Below are 13,825 nucleotides of genomic sequence, written 5' to 3'. Positions count from 1 at the left end.
TTCAGCTACTCACCATTTTCAGGATCTCTGCTTGCTGTCATTGCACAGGAATTAATCACGGCAGGGGGTTTGTTACAATTGTATCCAATTTCAGTGATTCACGGCTGCCCTAAATCGCTCTCCTATCCTGATCATTTGCTACAATGTACCAGCGCAGGTGATATGTATCCAGCTGGAGTCCACAGAGGAGACTCAATCAGCTTAGACAGTAGGATTGGGTTAAGATAGAGTTCTCTGCTTCTGCATATAAAAAAGAATGTGTCCAGTAACCGACAGCAAGCAGAGATATTGAAAATGGCGAGCAGTAGAAACATTACAATAATGAAGTTTTAATGAAAGCCCTTTAAGGAGATGATGGGGTGATAACTTCCTGGGACTATTTCACATGATGATTAACGGGCATTATTGCGTCATGTGACTTCGCGGGCAGGAATTGCGCAACTTCTCAATAACAGTAAAGATACCAAAAACAATTTGGGAACATCTCCGAGAATGTGATCCCGGAGCAGCTGCTGAGGCGACTCATTCCTCATGACCAGCAGCCAAAAACATGCCCGAAATGCCAATCACATCCCCGAGAGCCAGGACTGCAGGTGCCCGGGGACCCCGGGGAAGGTGAGCATACCCCCAGCTGTACGGGCGACTGACAAACTACAAGCTACAGACAGGACGCAACAAGCGAAACCACAGGGGAAGGGTAAAAGAGGGCACAGTACCACTACTGTATATATGGACTCTGCACAGTACCACTTCTGTATATACAGTGGGGGAAATAATTATTTGACCCCTCACTGATTTTGTAAGTTTGTCCAATGACAAAGAAATGAAAAGTCTCAGAACAGTATCATTTCAATGGTAGGTTTATTGTAACAGTGGCAGATAGCACATCGAAAGGAAAATCGAAAAAATAACTTTAAATAAAAGATAGCAACTGATTTGCATTTCATTGAGTGAAATAAGTATTTGAACCCTCTAACAAAAAAAGACTTAATACTTGGTGGAAAAACCCTTGTTTGCAAGCACAGAGGTCAAACGTTTCTTGTAATTGATGACCAAGTTTGCGCACATTTTAGGAGGAATGTTGGTCCACTCCTCTTTGCAGATCATCTCTAAATCCCTAAGGTTTCGAGGCTGTCTCTGTGCAACTCTGAGCTTGAGCTCCCTCAATAGGTTTTCGATTGGATTAAGGTCCGGAGACTGACTAGGCCACTCCATGACCTTAATGTGCTTCTTCTTGAGCCACTCCTTTGTTGCCTTTGCTGTATGTTTTGGGTCATTGTCGTGCTGGAACACCCATCCACGACCCATTTTCAGTTTCCTGGCAGAGGGAAGGAGGTTGTCGCTCAGGATTTCACGATACATGGCTCCGTCCATTTTCCCGTTTATGCGAATAAGTTGTCCTGTGCCCTTAGCAGAAAAACACCCCCAAAGCAAAATGTTTCCACCCCCATGCTTGACGGTGGGGACGGTGTTTTGGGGGTCATAGGCAGCATTTTTCTTCCTCCAAACACAGCGAGTTGAGTTAATGCCAAAGAGCTCTATTTTGGTCTCATCAGACCACAGCACCTTCTCCCAGTCACTCTCTGAATCATTCAGGTGTCCATTGGCAAACTTCAGACGGGCCTGCACATGTGCCTTCCTGAGCAGGGGGACCTTGCGAGCCCTGCAGGATTTTAATCCATTGCGGTGTAATGTGTTTCCAATGGTTTTCTTGGTGACTGTGGTCCCTGCTAATTTGAGGTCATTAACTAACTCCTCCCGTGTAGTTCTAGGATGCTTTTTCACCTTTCTCAGAACCATTGACACCCCACGAGGTGAGATCTTGCGTGGAGCCCCAGAGCGAGGTCGATTGATGGTCATTTTGTGCTCCTTCCATTTTCGAACAATCGCACCAACAGTTGTCACCTTCTCTCCCAGCTTCTTGCTAATGGTTTTGTAGCCCATTCCAGCCTTGTGCAGGTCTACAATTTTGTCTCTGACATCCTTGGACAGCTCTTTGGTCTTTCCCATGTTGGAGAGTTTGGAGTCTGCTTGATTGATTGATTCTGTGGACAGGTGTCTTTTATACAGGTGACTAGTTAAGACAGGTGTCCTTAATGAGGGTGACTAATTGAGTAGAAGTGTCTAACCACTCTGTGGGAGCCAGAACTCTTAATGGTTGGTAGGGGTTCAAATACTTATTTCACTCAATGAAATGCAAATCAGTTGCTATCTTTTATTTAAAGTTATTTTTTCGATTTTCCTTTTGATGTGCTATCTGCCACTGTTACAATAAACCTACCATTGAAATGATACTGTTCTGAGACTTTTCATTTCTTTGTCATTGGACAAACTTACAAAATCAGCGAGGGGTCAAATAATTATTTCCCCCACTGTATGGACTCTGCACAGTACCACTTCTGTATATATGGACTCTGCACAGTACCACTTCTGTATATATGGACTCTTTTAATTTGTAAATAAATAACAAAAGGCCATAACAATATCTATACACAGAAACAAAACACATGACTAAACCCACCCCGACCAGTCCACCACCCCACTAGAACCTACAATACTATTCACACTTAAAACACTTTCGTAACCCCATACTATACATATTTACATATTTGCATCTTACACGTATACATAAAATCCATAAAATAAAATATATACACAATATACACAAACTGTATACAAACTATATACACAAACTATATACAAGTTGGAAGGCTGAAAAGTCAGCCTGAATTTGTGGGAGGGGCGTCTGACCTTCATAAGCGCCGGCCCCCAGCTCCTCAGGGCGCTTCTGGTCACATCTTGGATAAGAAGTCGCCCGCTGGTACCACAAGCCTCCTTGTACGTCGCAGGTTTCTCCCCTAGGAAGGTAGCGGATGCAGGCACTTGTTTCCTTCACTGGGCTCCCCGAGCAGCGGCGCAGGCTCCAGCTTCCGGTCACGAAATCGGCGTGCGTTCCAGCGTGGAGCGCACGCCGGAGATCATTTTAGGCCCGGCGCTCTCTCCACGGTCAGGCGGCTTCAGGACAGGTAAGCACTGTCCCCGCAAGCTATCCCCCCTCACAGGAGCCCTCCAGTCCGGGCCCCATGTATCCAGGCTTCCGGTCTCGGGTTCGGCGTGTGCGTTCCAGCGTGGAACGCACGCCGATATCTGCTCTCAGACCCGGTCCCCCCTACCCACTTACGGCTCCTCCCTCAGTTCACCCCCAACCATCACGCACCAACTACCACGGTACCCACCACTCATGTCACAGCTACCATTACCCCCAGTCATACTCACATCTCTCCCTGCTCCTGGGGGTAGGCTGGCGTGCGTTCCAGCGTGGAACGCACGTCAGATAACCCACTACCTCACATCTGGTGTAGGTAGGGGGTCCAGCCCCTGAGCAGGAACTATTTATGCACGGTAAATGGCCCATACATAATTCGCGGGTGTTGTGGAAACTAGTGGTACTGCCAGGCAACCAGACAGTTATGGAGTGCACACTCGGCCGGGCCATGCATTGTTATGTATATGATAAAAAAATAAAAATTAAAATGTTCTCTGTCTCCGCTCGTAGGGGTGTTAGGTGGGGGGACTCCCATGTTCCTCATTAGGCACGCGGGAGCACACTATTTACGGTTCTGAGGTGAAGACAGTCGGGGGTCTACTCAGACGTAGATTAAGACCTTACCTCGCCCCAGGCGCAGTCACCTTTCACTGATTAAGGACGCAATTATCTGTACGACCCGTAATGGCGGCACGGCCATGTGATATATGTATGTGCTTTTACATTGTATGCTGTTTCCTGTTTTCCGCTGGTTCGCCCAGGCCCACACCTATCTCTGTCTCCTGGATCGCCCAGGCCCACACCTATCTCTGTCTCCTGGATCGCCCGGGCTCATACCTGCCTCTGTCTCCTGGATCGCCCAGGCTCATACCTGCCTGTGTCTCCTGGATCGCCCAGGCTCACACCTATCTCTGTCTCCTGGATCCCCCGGGCTCATACCTGCCTCTGTCTCCTGGATCTCCCAGGCTCACACCTATCTCTGTCTCCTGGATCGCCCAGGCTCACACCTATCTCTGTCTCCTGGATCGCCCGGGCTCATACCTGCCTCTGTCTCCTGGATCGCCCAGGCTCATACCTGCCTGTGTCTCCTGGATCGCCCAGGCTTACACCTGCCTGTGTCTCCTGGTTCGCCCAGGCTCACACCTATCTCTGTCTCCTGGATCTCCCAGGCTCACACCTATCTCTGTCTCCTGGATCGCCCAGGCTCACACCTGCCTCTGTCTCCTGGATCGCCCAGGCTCACACCTATCTCTGTCTCCTGGATCGCCCAGGCTCACACCTATCTCTGTCTCCTGGTTCGCCCAGGCCCACACCTGCCTCTGTCTCCTGGATCGCCCAGGCTCACACCTATCTCTGTCTCCTGGATCGCCCAGGCCCACACCTATCTCTGTCTCCTGGATCGCCCAGGCTCATACCTGCCTCTGTCTCCTGGATCGCCCAGGCTCATACCTGCCTCTGTCTCCTGGATCGCCCAGGCTCATACCTGCCTCTGTCTCCTGGATCGCCCAGGCTCATACCTGCCTCTGTCTCCTGGATCGCCCAGGCTCACACCTATCTCTGTCTCCTGGATCACCCAGGCTCACACCTGCCTCTGTCTCCTGGATCGCCCAGGCCCACACCTATCTCTTGCTCCTGGATCGCCCAGGCCCACACCTCTCTGTCTCCTGGATCGCCCAGGCCCACACCTATCTCTGTCTCCTGGATCGCCCAGGCCCACACCTATCTCTGTCTCCTGGATCGCCCAGGCTCATACCTATCTCTGTCTCCTGGATCGCCCAGGCTCATACCTGCCTCTGTCTCCTGGATCGCCCAGGCTCACACCTACCTCTGTCTCCTGGATCGCCCAGGCTCACACCTGCCTCTGTCTCCTGGATCGCCCAGGCTCACACCTATCTCTGTCTCCTGGATCGCCCAGGCTCACACCTATCTCTGTCTCCTGGATAGCCCGGGCTCATACCTGCCTCTGTCTCCTGGATCGCCCAGGCTCATACCTGCCTGTGTCTCCTGGATCGCCCAGGCTCACACCTGCCTGTGTCTCCTGGTTCGCCCAGGCTCACACCTATCTCTGTCTCCTGGATCTCCCAGGCTCACACCTATCTCTGTCTCCTGGATCGCCCAGGCTCACACCTATCTCTGTCTCCTGGATCACCCAGGCTCACACCTGCCTCTGTCTCCTGGATCGCCCAGGCTCACACCTATCTCTGTCTCCTGGATCGCCCAGGCCCACACCTATCTCTGTCTCCTGGATCGCCCAGGCTCATACCTGCCTCTGTCTCCTGGATCGCCCAGGCTCATACCTGCCTCTGTCTCCTGGATCGCCCAGGCTCATACCTGCCTCTGTCTCCTGGTTCGCCCAGGCTCATACCTGCCTCTGTCTCCTGGATCGCCCAGGCTCACACCTATCTCTGTCTCCTGGATCGCCCAGGCTCATACCTGCCTCTGTCTCCTGGTTCGCCCAGGCTCATACCTGCCTCTGTCTCCTGGATCGCCCAGGCCCACACCTATCTCTGTCTCCTGGATCGCCCAGGCTCATACCTGCCTCTGTCTCCTGGTTCGCCCAGGCTCATACCTGCCTCTGTCTCCTGGATCGCCCAGGCTCATACCTGCCTCTGTCTCCTGGATCGCCCAGGCTCATACCTGCCTCTGTCTCCTGGATCGCCCAGGCTCACACCTATCTCTGTCTCCTGGATCACCCAGGCTCACACCTGCCTCTGTCTCCTGGATCGCCCAGGCCCACACCTATCTTATGCTCCTGGATCGCCCAGGCCCACACCTCTCTGTCTCCTGGATCGCCCAGGCCCACACCTATCTCTGTCTCCTGGATCGCCCAGGACCACACCTATCTCTGTCTCCTGGATCGCCCAGGCTCATACCTATCTCTGTCTCCTGGATCGCCCAGGCTCATACCTGCCTCTGTCTCCTGGATCGCCCAGGCTCACACCTACCTCTGCCTCCTGGATCGCCCAGGCTCGCACCTACCTCTGCCTCCTGGATCGCCCAGGCTCGCACCTACCTCTGTCTCCTGGATCGCCCAGGCCTGTCATCCTCCCCAGCTAGTCCCCCTTTCGACTCTTATGGATTTGTCTCCCAGGAACGTTTTCTTGCCTGTCTCATTTATCCGACATCGGGCCGAGGTCAGGTGACCCAAGACATCGGCACAGGTATCATCCGTCAACCTCAGGTTAAGCATGTCGCATGCTTCAGATACGGAGGACACCATGTCACTCCCTGGAACGTCCGTCTCGGGCCAGTCTGACACTGTGTCCATGAGAAGCTGGACGATTCCCAGACTCACCGCAGAACTTAATAGGAGAGGCATCCCTCACCCGGCCTCTGCTCGCTGAGCAGAACTATATAAACTGTTGATGACCACCCCGGGCCCGTCAGGTATCCAGCCAGGGACCACGTCCATTCAGCAGTCGCTGTCACATTTACAAGCCACTATTGACTCCTTGGTCTGTGCAGTGGCAGATGCTCAGTCCAGGGTGTCGGTTCTGGAATCTCGGGCCCCGCCCCCCCCCCCCCCCCCCCCCTCCTGGCGTCACACCCTCCGGCAGGGTCCGGCGTTCCTCAGGGGGCCTCCCGAGGTATTACCATTTTCACTCCCCAGGTGGCCCCGGGCCATTCCATCCTGGACGGCATCAAAGACATCCTGGCTGGGAAGGATGTGAACTTGGCTTCCATCCTTATCGCCTCACGAGATCTCCCTGAGAACAGGGTCAGTAACTGTGGTGACGTCTCCCTCGTTCTGAAGGCCAAGGACGCAAGGCTTAACAGGAAGCTCACCATCCCGGAATTTGTGTTGGCATTCAGCCTGTTTAGGGACATTGTGTGCTCAGCCCAGCCTAGAAGGAGAGAGGAACTAGACTCGTACCTCTACCTTGTCACCGACCTGGGGCACAAGTATGGTGGCTCGTCATTTTATGATTACCACCGCTCCTTCTCGGCTGAGGCTGCTGCTGCCCTGGTTCATTTCCAGTTTGTCACCAACTGGGCCAACAGTGATATGGAGCTTTTTGCCGCCACTTTGCGGGTAGTAGGGCCCCGTCGTGTTCAGTGGGCCAGTCCATTTTCCACTCCTCGGACTGGTGCCCTAGCTCTGTCAATCCCATCCAGGATAGGTCCTTGCGGTCTTCCATCCCCTGGTGCCGGATTAGAGTCCCTCCTTTCTCACGCCAGGAACCTGGTACAACATTCCCTCTCCTCCAACACCGCCAGGAATTTCCGAGCTGGTTTTAAGGTTTATGAAGTTTTTTCCAGGTCTCACCCGCTGGGTTGCTTGGACGATATCTCCTACACCCTGGCGTTCATAGCCCACTGTCATCGCGACCTCAGGCTGTCGTACAACACAATTCGTCTGTACTTAGCTGGGATCCAGCCCTGCTCCAGGCTTCGTAGTCCAAACGGAGGTTCCATTTTTTCAGTTCAAGCGATTAAGGCGGCTCTTGTGGGAATCCAGAAGAGCGGGGATGCCCCTACTGCCCGAAGACAGCCTGTCTCCGGCAAGATGTTCAGGAGATTTTCGTCCGCACTGGATGGACATCCTTTTGGGCACTCTCCTAGCTTGGTCATTAAGGCGGCTAGGTACCTCGGGTTTTAGGGGTTCCTTAGGCAAGGCGAGTTCACCAGCACCTCCTCCAAACTTTAGGGCTTGCAGGTGCGGCAATTGTCCTGGGTCCATGACCATTTGTCCTCCGGCTACCATCCACTAAGTCCAATTAACATGGGCCTCCCACTGAGGTCGGATTTTTCCAAACTTCCAACGATTGGTGTCCGGTCATGGTCCTCAGACAATCGCTAGCACTGCTGCAAAATACCCCCCTAGAGGGCCCGCCGTTGCCTTTCCATGGGAATTTCCTGTCTTCAGTCCAGTTCATATCCCACATCAGGACGCTGGCTGCAGGTCTCGGCTACAACCCGCTGGTCATCACTGGGCATTCGTTCCAGATTGGGGCTGCGTCCGCAGCTTCAAAAAATGGGGTCCCGGCACACGTGATCAAAAGCATGGGTCGCTGGCGTTCGTCTTGTTTCACAAGGTACATTCCAAATCCGAATGTCGAGATTTCCCAGGCTTTCTGTAAACTCGTGCTCTGAGAGAAATTAAACGTTTTGACACTGCTCAGCTCTCCTCGTTCCTTTTTTGCCCACTGCTAGGCTTACCCTCGCTCCTGGCTCCCGGCACAACACAGCCAGCTTAGGTCAGGGGTAAGCGCTTCTCCTCGTCTGTTGCCTTTAAGCCTCTCCCATAAATGATATACAACTTATAGAACTAAATCTAACTAACCCACCACCAGTCCACAGCAAATATGCAAACTGATAACCCCCAAAGTTCAAAGGGGATAAACCCAGAGCTTTGAGAAGTCCTAGTCTTTCCCCTGTCGGACTGGGGTCAGTCAGTTTGCAACAAACAAAAACACCCTTTTTATTTTATTTTTTATATAATTTTGATATATATATATATATATATATATATATATATATATATGTATATAATTTATAATAGAATAAGCCTTTTGTATACCTCTATATTAAAGAGACAATGAAGTAAGAAGTGGTCCATGGTTTCCAGCAGGTTACCACACTCCTCCCGCGGACAACCCCTTTCCTCTGAGTTTCTACACTTCACATTGTCTCTTACATATACACTGCGTGCAGAATTATTAGGCAAATGAGTATTTTGACCACATCATCCTCTTTATGCATGTTGTCTTACTCCAAGCTGTATAGGCTCGAAAGCCTACTACCAATTAAGCATATTAGGTGATGTGCATCTCTGTAATGAGAAGGGGTGTGGTCTAATGACATCAACACCCTATATCAGGTGTGCAGAATTATTAGGCAACTTCCTTTCCTTTGGCAAAATGGGTCAAAAGAAGGACTTGACAGGCTCAGAAAAGTCAAAAATAGTGAGATATCTTGCAGAGGGATGCAGCACTCTTAAAATTGCAAAGCTTCTGAAGCGTGATCATCGAACAATCAAGAGTTTCATTCAAAATAGTCAACAGGGTCGCAAGAAGCGTGTGGAAAAACCAAGGCGCAAAATAACTGCCCATGAACTGAGAAAAGTCAAGCGTGCAGCTGCCAAGATGCCACTTGCCACCAGTTTGGCCATATTTCAGAGCTACAACATGACTGGAGTGCCCAAAAGCACAAGGTGTGCAATACTCAGAGATATGGCCAAGGTAAGAAAGGCTGAAAGACGACCACCACTGAACAAGACACACAAGCTGAAACGTCAAGACTGGGCCAAGAAATATCTCAAGACTGATTTTTCTAAGGTTTTATGGACTGATGAAATGAGAGTGAGTCTTGATGGGCCAGATGGATGGGCCCGTGGCTGGATTGGTAAAGGGCAGAGAGCTCCAGTCCGACTCAGACGCCAGCAAGGTGGAGGTGGAGTACTGGTTTGGGCTAATATCATCAAAGATGAGCTTGTGGGGCCTTTTCGGGTTGAGGATGGAGTCAAGCTCAACTCCCAGTCCTACTGACAGTTTCTGGAAGACACCTTCTTCAAGCAGTGGTACAGGAAGAAGTCTGCATCCTTCAAGAAAAACATAATTTTCATGCAGGACAATGCTCCATCACACGCGTCCAAGTACTCCACAGCGTGGCTGGCAAGAAAGGGTATAAAAGAAGAAAATCTAATGACATGGCCTCCTTGTTCACCTCATCTGAACCCCATTGAGAACCTGTGGTCCATCATCAAATGTGAGATTTACAAGGAGGGAAAACAGTACACCTCTCTGAACAGTGTCTGGGAGGCTGTGGTTGCTGCTGCACGCAATGTTGATGGTGAACAGATCAAAACACTGACAGAATCCATGGATGGCAGGCTTTTGAGTGTCCTTGCAAAGAAAGGTGGCTATATTGGTCACTGATTTGTTTTTGTTTTGTTTTTGAATGTCAGAAATGTATATTTGTGAATGTTGAGATGTTATATTGGTTTCACTGGTAAAAATAAATAATTGAAATGGGTATATATTTGTTTTTTGTTAAGTTGCCTAATAATTATACACAGTAATAGTCACCTGCACACACAGATATCCCCCTAAAATAGCTAAAACTAAAAACAAACTAAAAACTACTTCCAAAAATATTCAGCTTTGATATTAATGAGTTTTTTGGGTTCATTGAGAACATGGTTGTTGTTCAATAATAAAATTAATCCTCAAAAATACAACTTGCCTAATAATTCTGCACTCCCTGTAGCTTACCGTGGAAGCAGCGCCAAGTCACATCCCAAACTTTCTTAGCGATCCTTTCTGAATTCAACAAAGACAGCCCACCCTCCAGATCCTGACTTGGACAGTCCCTCAAGGCCAGTGGGGCCTGAAAAAGGTAAGATAGAACCTTCCTGTCAAGAAAGAACCTTGACGTGGTCTCCACCTCTCCCTTCCCCAGACCCCACCGTCTCAGGAGTATCAGAACCGGGGCAACATAAGCCGGAAGATATCCGTGTGACGCATGTAGGTCTTTCACTCGCCCTCCTGTCTCCCATTCCTGGAAGAAAGGCCGAAACCATTCCCTACAGGAAATTACCCACAAAGGAGCCCTCTCTTTCCAGAGGTTTGCAATATTAATTTTCAAAAAGGTATTTGTTAAGAATACCACCGGGTTGACCATATCCAACCCGCCTAGTCTCCTTGTGCGGTAAGTAACCTCTCTCCTGATTAGGTTCAGCCTGTTTCTCCACAACATCTGGAAAAAGAGGCTGTAGACCGTACCCCAGAGAGACCCTGGCAAAACACAAACACTGCTTAGATACAAAAGCACGGGAATCAGGTAGGCTTTGCACAGGTGAACCCTTTCCCTGAGGGATAAAGACCATCCCTTCCAACGGTCCACCTTTTGGGCGACATATTTTAGTCTACTCTCCCAATTTTGCTGATGATAATCTCCATCCTGGCCAAAATTGATGCCTAAGATCTTTACAGACTTCTGGGGTTCTGGAAGACTGCCCTGGAGATCGAAGACAGGATCCCCTTCCCCCAGCCAGAGTGTCTCACATTTGTCCCGGTTGATCTGAGACCCAGAAACCTCTGAATAGCGGTCCACCTCCGACATCACCCAGCTCACCTCCTCTTCCGAAGAGGCAAGAATGGAGACATCATCGGCGTACGCCACCACCTTCAGAGATGGCCCCCGCACAGCCAGTTCCATCCCCACCCCCGCCAGCGGTCCACGATCTACCCTTCTAATGAAGGGATCAATCGCAAACACATACAGCAAAGGGCTTAAAGGACATCCCTGGTGGACACCAGAAGCCACCTCAAAAGGTCGACTCGACCAACCGTTAATCAACGGGAACCTCTCCGCCCCTTTGTACAAAGTTTTTAACCAGTCTACAAACCTCCCGGGTAGACCATACCACAAGAGAACGGACCACTCATGGTTCACCCGGTCAAAAGCCTTTGCCTGGTCCAAAGATAACAGAAACCCTTTCCAAAGGCCAGCGCTGCCCCGCTCCACGGCTTCTCGGACACTGAGAACGGTGCTAAAAGCGCTCCGACTGGGAAAAGAGCAGTGCTGAGCCTCAGAAAGAAGTCTCGTTGCAAACTTCACCAATCTGCAGAAAAGTATTTTTGCCAGAATCTTCCTGTCCACATTGAGAAGCGATATGGGTCTCCAGTTCTCAATGCGGGATGGATCTTTACCCTTTGACAGAATAATCAGGGCTGACTTACCCATTGTCTTTGGCAGAGTGCCCGAGGAAAGACACTCGTTAAACACCTCGGTCAAGAGAGGAACTAATTGTTCCTTGAAAGCCTTGTACCACTCGGATGTTAAGCCATCCGGACCTGGCGATTTCTTGGGCCTAAGCCCATCAATGGCCAGTCCCACTTCCTCTTGCCTGATAGGTTCTGCCAAAACATCAAGAGAGGGGTCTATTCCTGCCCTGGGAATAGCTACAGCCAAGAAAGCTGAAAAACTGTCCCGATTTAGTTCTTTCCTACCCAAGAGGTGAGAGTAGAAAACCTGACGACCTACAGGATCCCTGATTTAGACCTATTCAGGGAACCCGTACTGGCGACCAGGCCTACCACGAATTTACTTTTTACTGCCATCTTACAGTTTCCAAAGGGGTCGGGTGAGCGTTACTTCCCGAAATTCCTTTCAGCAACCAAAGAGGCATATCTATCGTACTGACACCTCTTGAGCAAGGATTTCACATGAGAGATATCCTCACGGCTACCCCAGTCTTTCAAGTTTCTTCCTCAGTTCCTGGTACAGACAGTATCTGTCCCAGCTCCTGAGGTTAGAAAGCTTACGGAAAAACCTCGCCGTCCTTTTTTTGAATATCTCCCACCACTCCGACTTACTGTTGCAGAGGTCCACCAAGGGTTCCTGGCTCTGAAGGAAATCCTCAAAGGACTGTCTTATTGTCACTTCTTCCAGGAGAGATGAATTCAGCTTCCACATTCCTCTGCCCATACAGGGAGTCTCTGCAACATTCAAAGAGAAAATAATCAAACAGTGGTCGGAGAATTCCACTTCCACGGCTTCTAAAGCCGAGAAAACAGCCTCCTCCTTTAAATAAAACCTATCTATTCTAGACCTACGATTTCCCTGATGAAAGGTGAAATCCACGTAGTCTGGCTTATGCCGTAAATTGGCGTCCACCAGACGAGTATCCTCAACTATCCTAGACAACACAACGCTATCTGCATCTAGCCCACCTTTGGAGCCTCCCCTATCCTGGCCCTCGTCACATTGTTGAAGTCCCCTCCAAAGATCACTTGCCGGCTGGTAAAAAGAAAAGGCTTAATCCTCATCAGGAGACATTTATGGTCCCACCTACTTTGTGGGCCGTAGATGTTTATTAGTCTCAATTCTTGTCTCCCCATGAGGACATCTAAAATCAGGCACCTTCCCATTTCTAACTCGATTATCCTCCTGCATTCCACTCTTTCGGCGGTCTTAAAAAGTACTGCCACCCCGCTAGGTGGCTCTGCCGCAAGAGACCAGAAAGACGGACCTAGCCGCCATTCTCGCTTGGCTTTTGCCAGCAGAGTTGTACTTGTTAACAAGGTCTCCTGCAAAAACAAAATATCAGCTTCAATATGGCGGAAAAAATCAAAGGCCAGGAAACGAGCTGCGTCTGACTTAATACTGGCAACGTTAATGCTTGCCAGTGTCAACGGGGTGAGTTCCGCCATCATTGATGATCGAGTTAGATAGCCTTCTTTTTCCCCACCCCACTACCATTACATTTTCATCTGAACCATCACACTCCTTCTGTATTTTCAAGCATACAGAGACATCCATACCATCCTTTTTGCCCAAGGTTCCAGGCTTGGCCCCCCCTCCAGAAGGCAATTTACCCCCTGAAGGACAGGGCCCGACAGCCTGCGAGGAGGCCCCCGCGCCCTCTGGCACCACACCCTACTCCCCCCCAGCTGAAGCAGTTGGGGGATCCTCGTCAAGGGCCTGGTACCGATTAGAGACTTCCACCAGAGGGGACCCAGTTGATCCTTCCTTAGGCCTCTGGTCAAGGAGGAGTGGGACAGAGGGGTCCCACTCCAGAGAGGGCTTACGACCCTCTCCTTTCTTCTTCTTTTTACTCCGCTTGTTCCTCGTACCCTCCAACCACGCTCTGCCACCCTCGTCCAAGCTTTCGCCGTACGAGGAGACAGGGTTGGCGGATGGGTTAGCCTCCACAGGTTGGGCCTCTGGTTCCCCATCGTCGCTGTACCCCGGGTCACTACAACCGGGATCCTCAGCCAGACCAGCCGAAAGACAAGCTGAAGGGTCAGCTGCCACCTGTTCCCTATCCTTGCG

The 13,825-nt window shown here is 50.6% G+C and overlaps 1 protein-coding gene across 1 annotated transcript in view; it reads left to right on the top strand.

Moving 5' to 3' along the window:
• CACNG1 (calcium voltage-gated channel auxiliary subunit gamma 1) overlaps window positions 1-13,825 on the top strand; it is a 30,095-nt gene that overhangs the window by 769 nt on the left and 15,501 nt on the right. The gene's annotated exons all lie outside the window — the stretch shown is intronic.

Source organism: Bufo bufo, chromosome 6 (genome assembly GCF_905171765.1).
Source record: "Bufo bufo chromosome 6, aBufBuf1.1, whole genome shotgun sequence".
NCBI lineage: Eukaryota > Metazoa > Chordata > Amphibia > Anura > Bufonidae > Bufo > Bufo bufo.
Note: the sequence above shows the minus strand (reverse complement) of the source record. Positions and strands in the feature narration are given on the sequence as shown.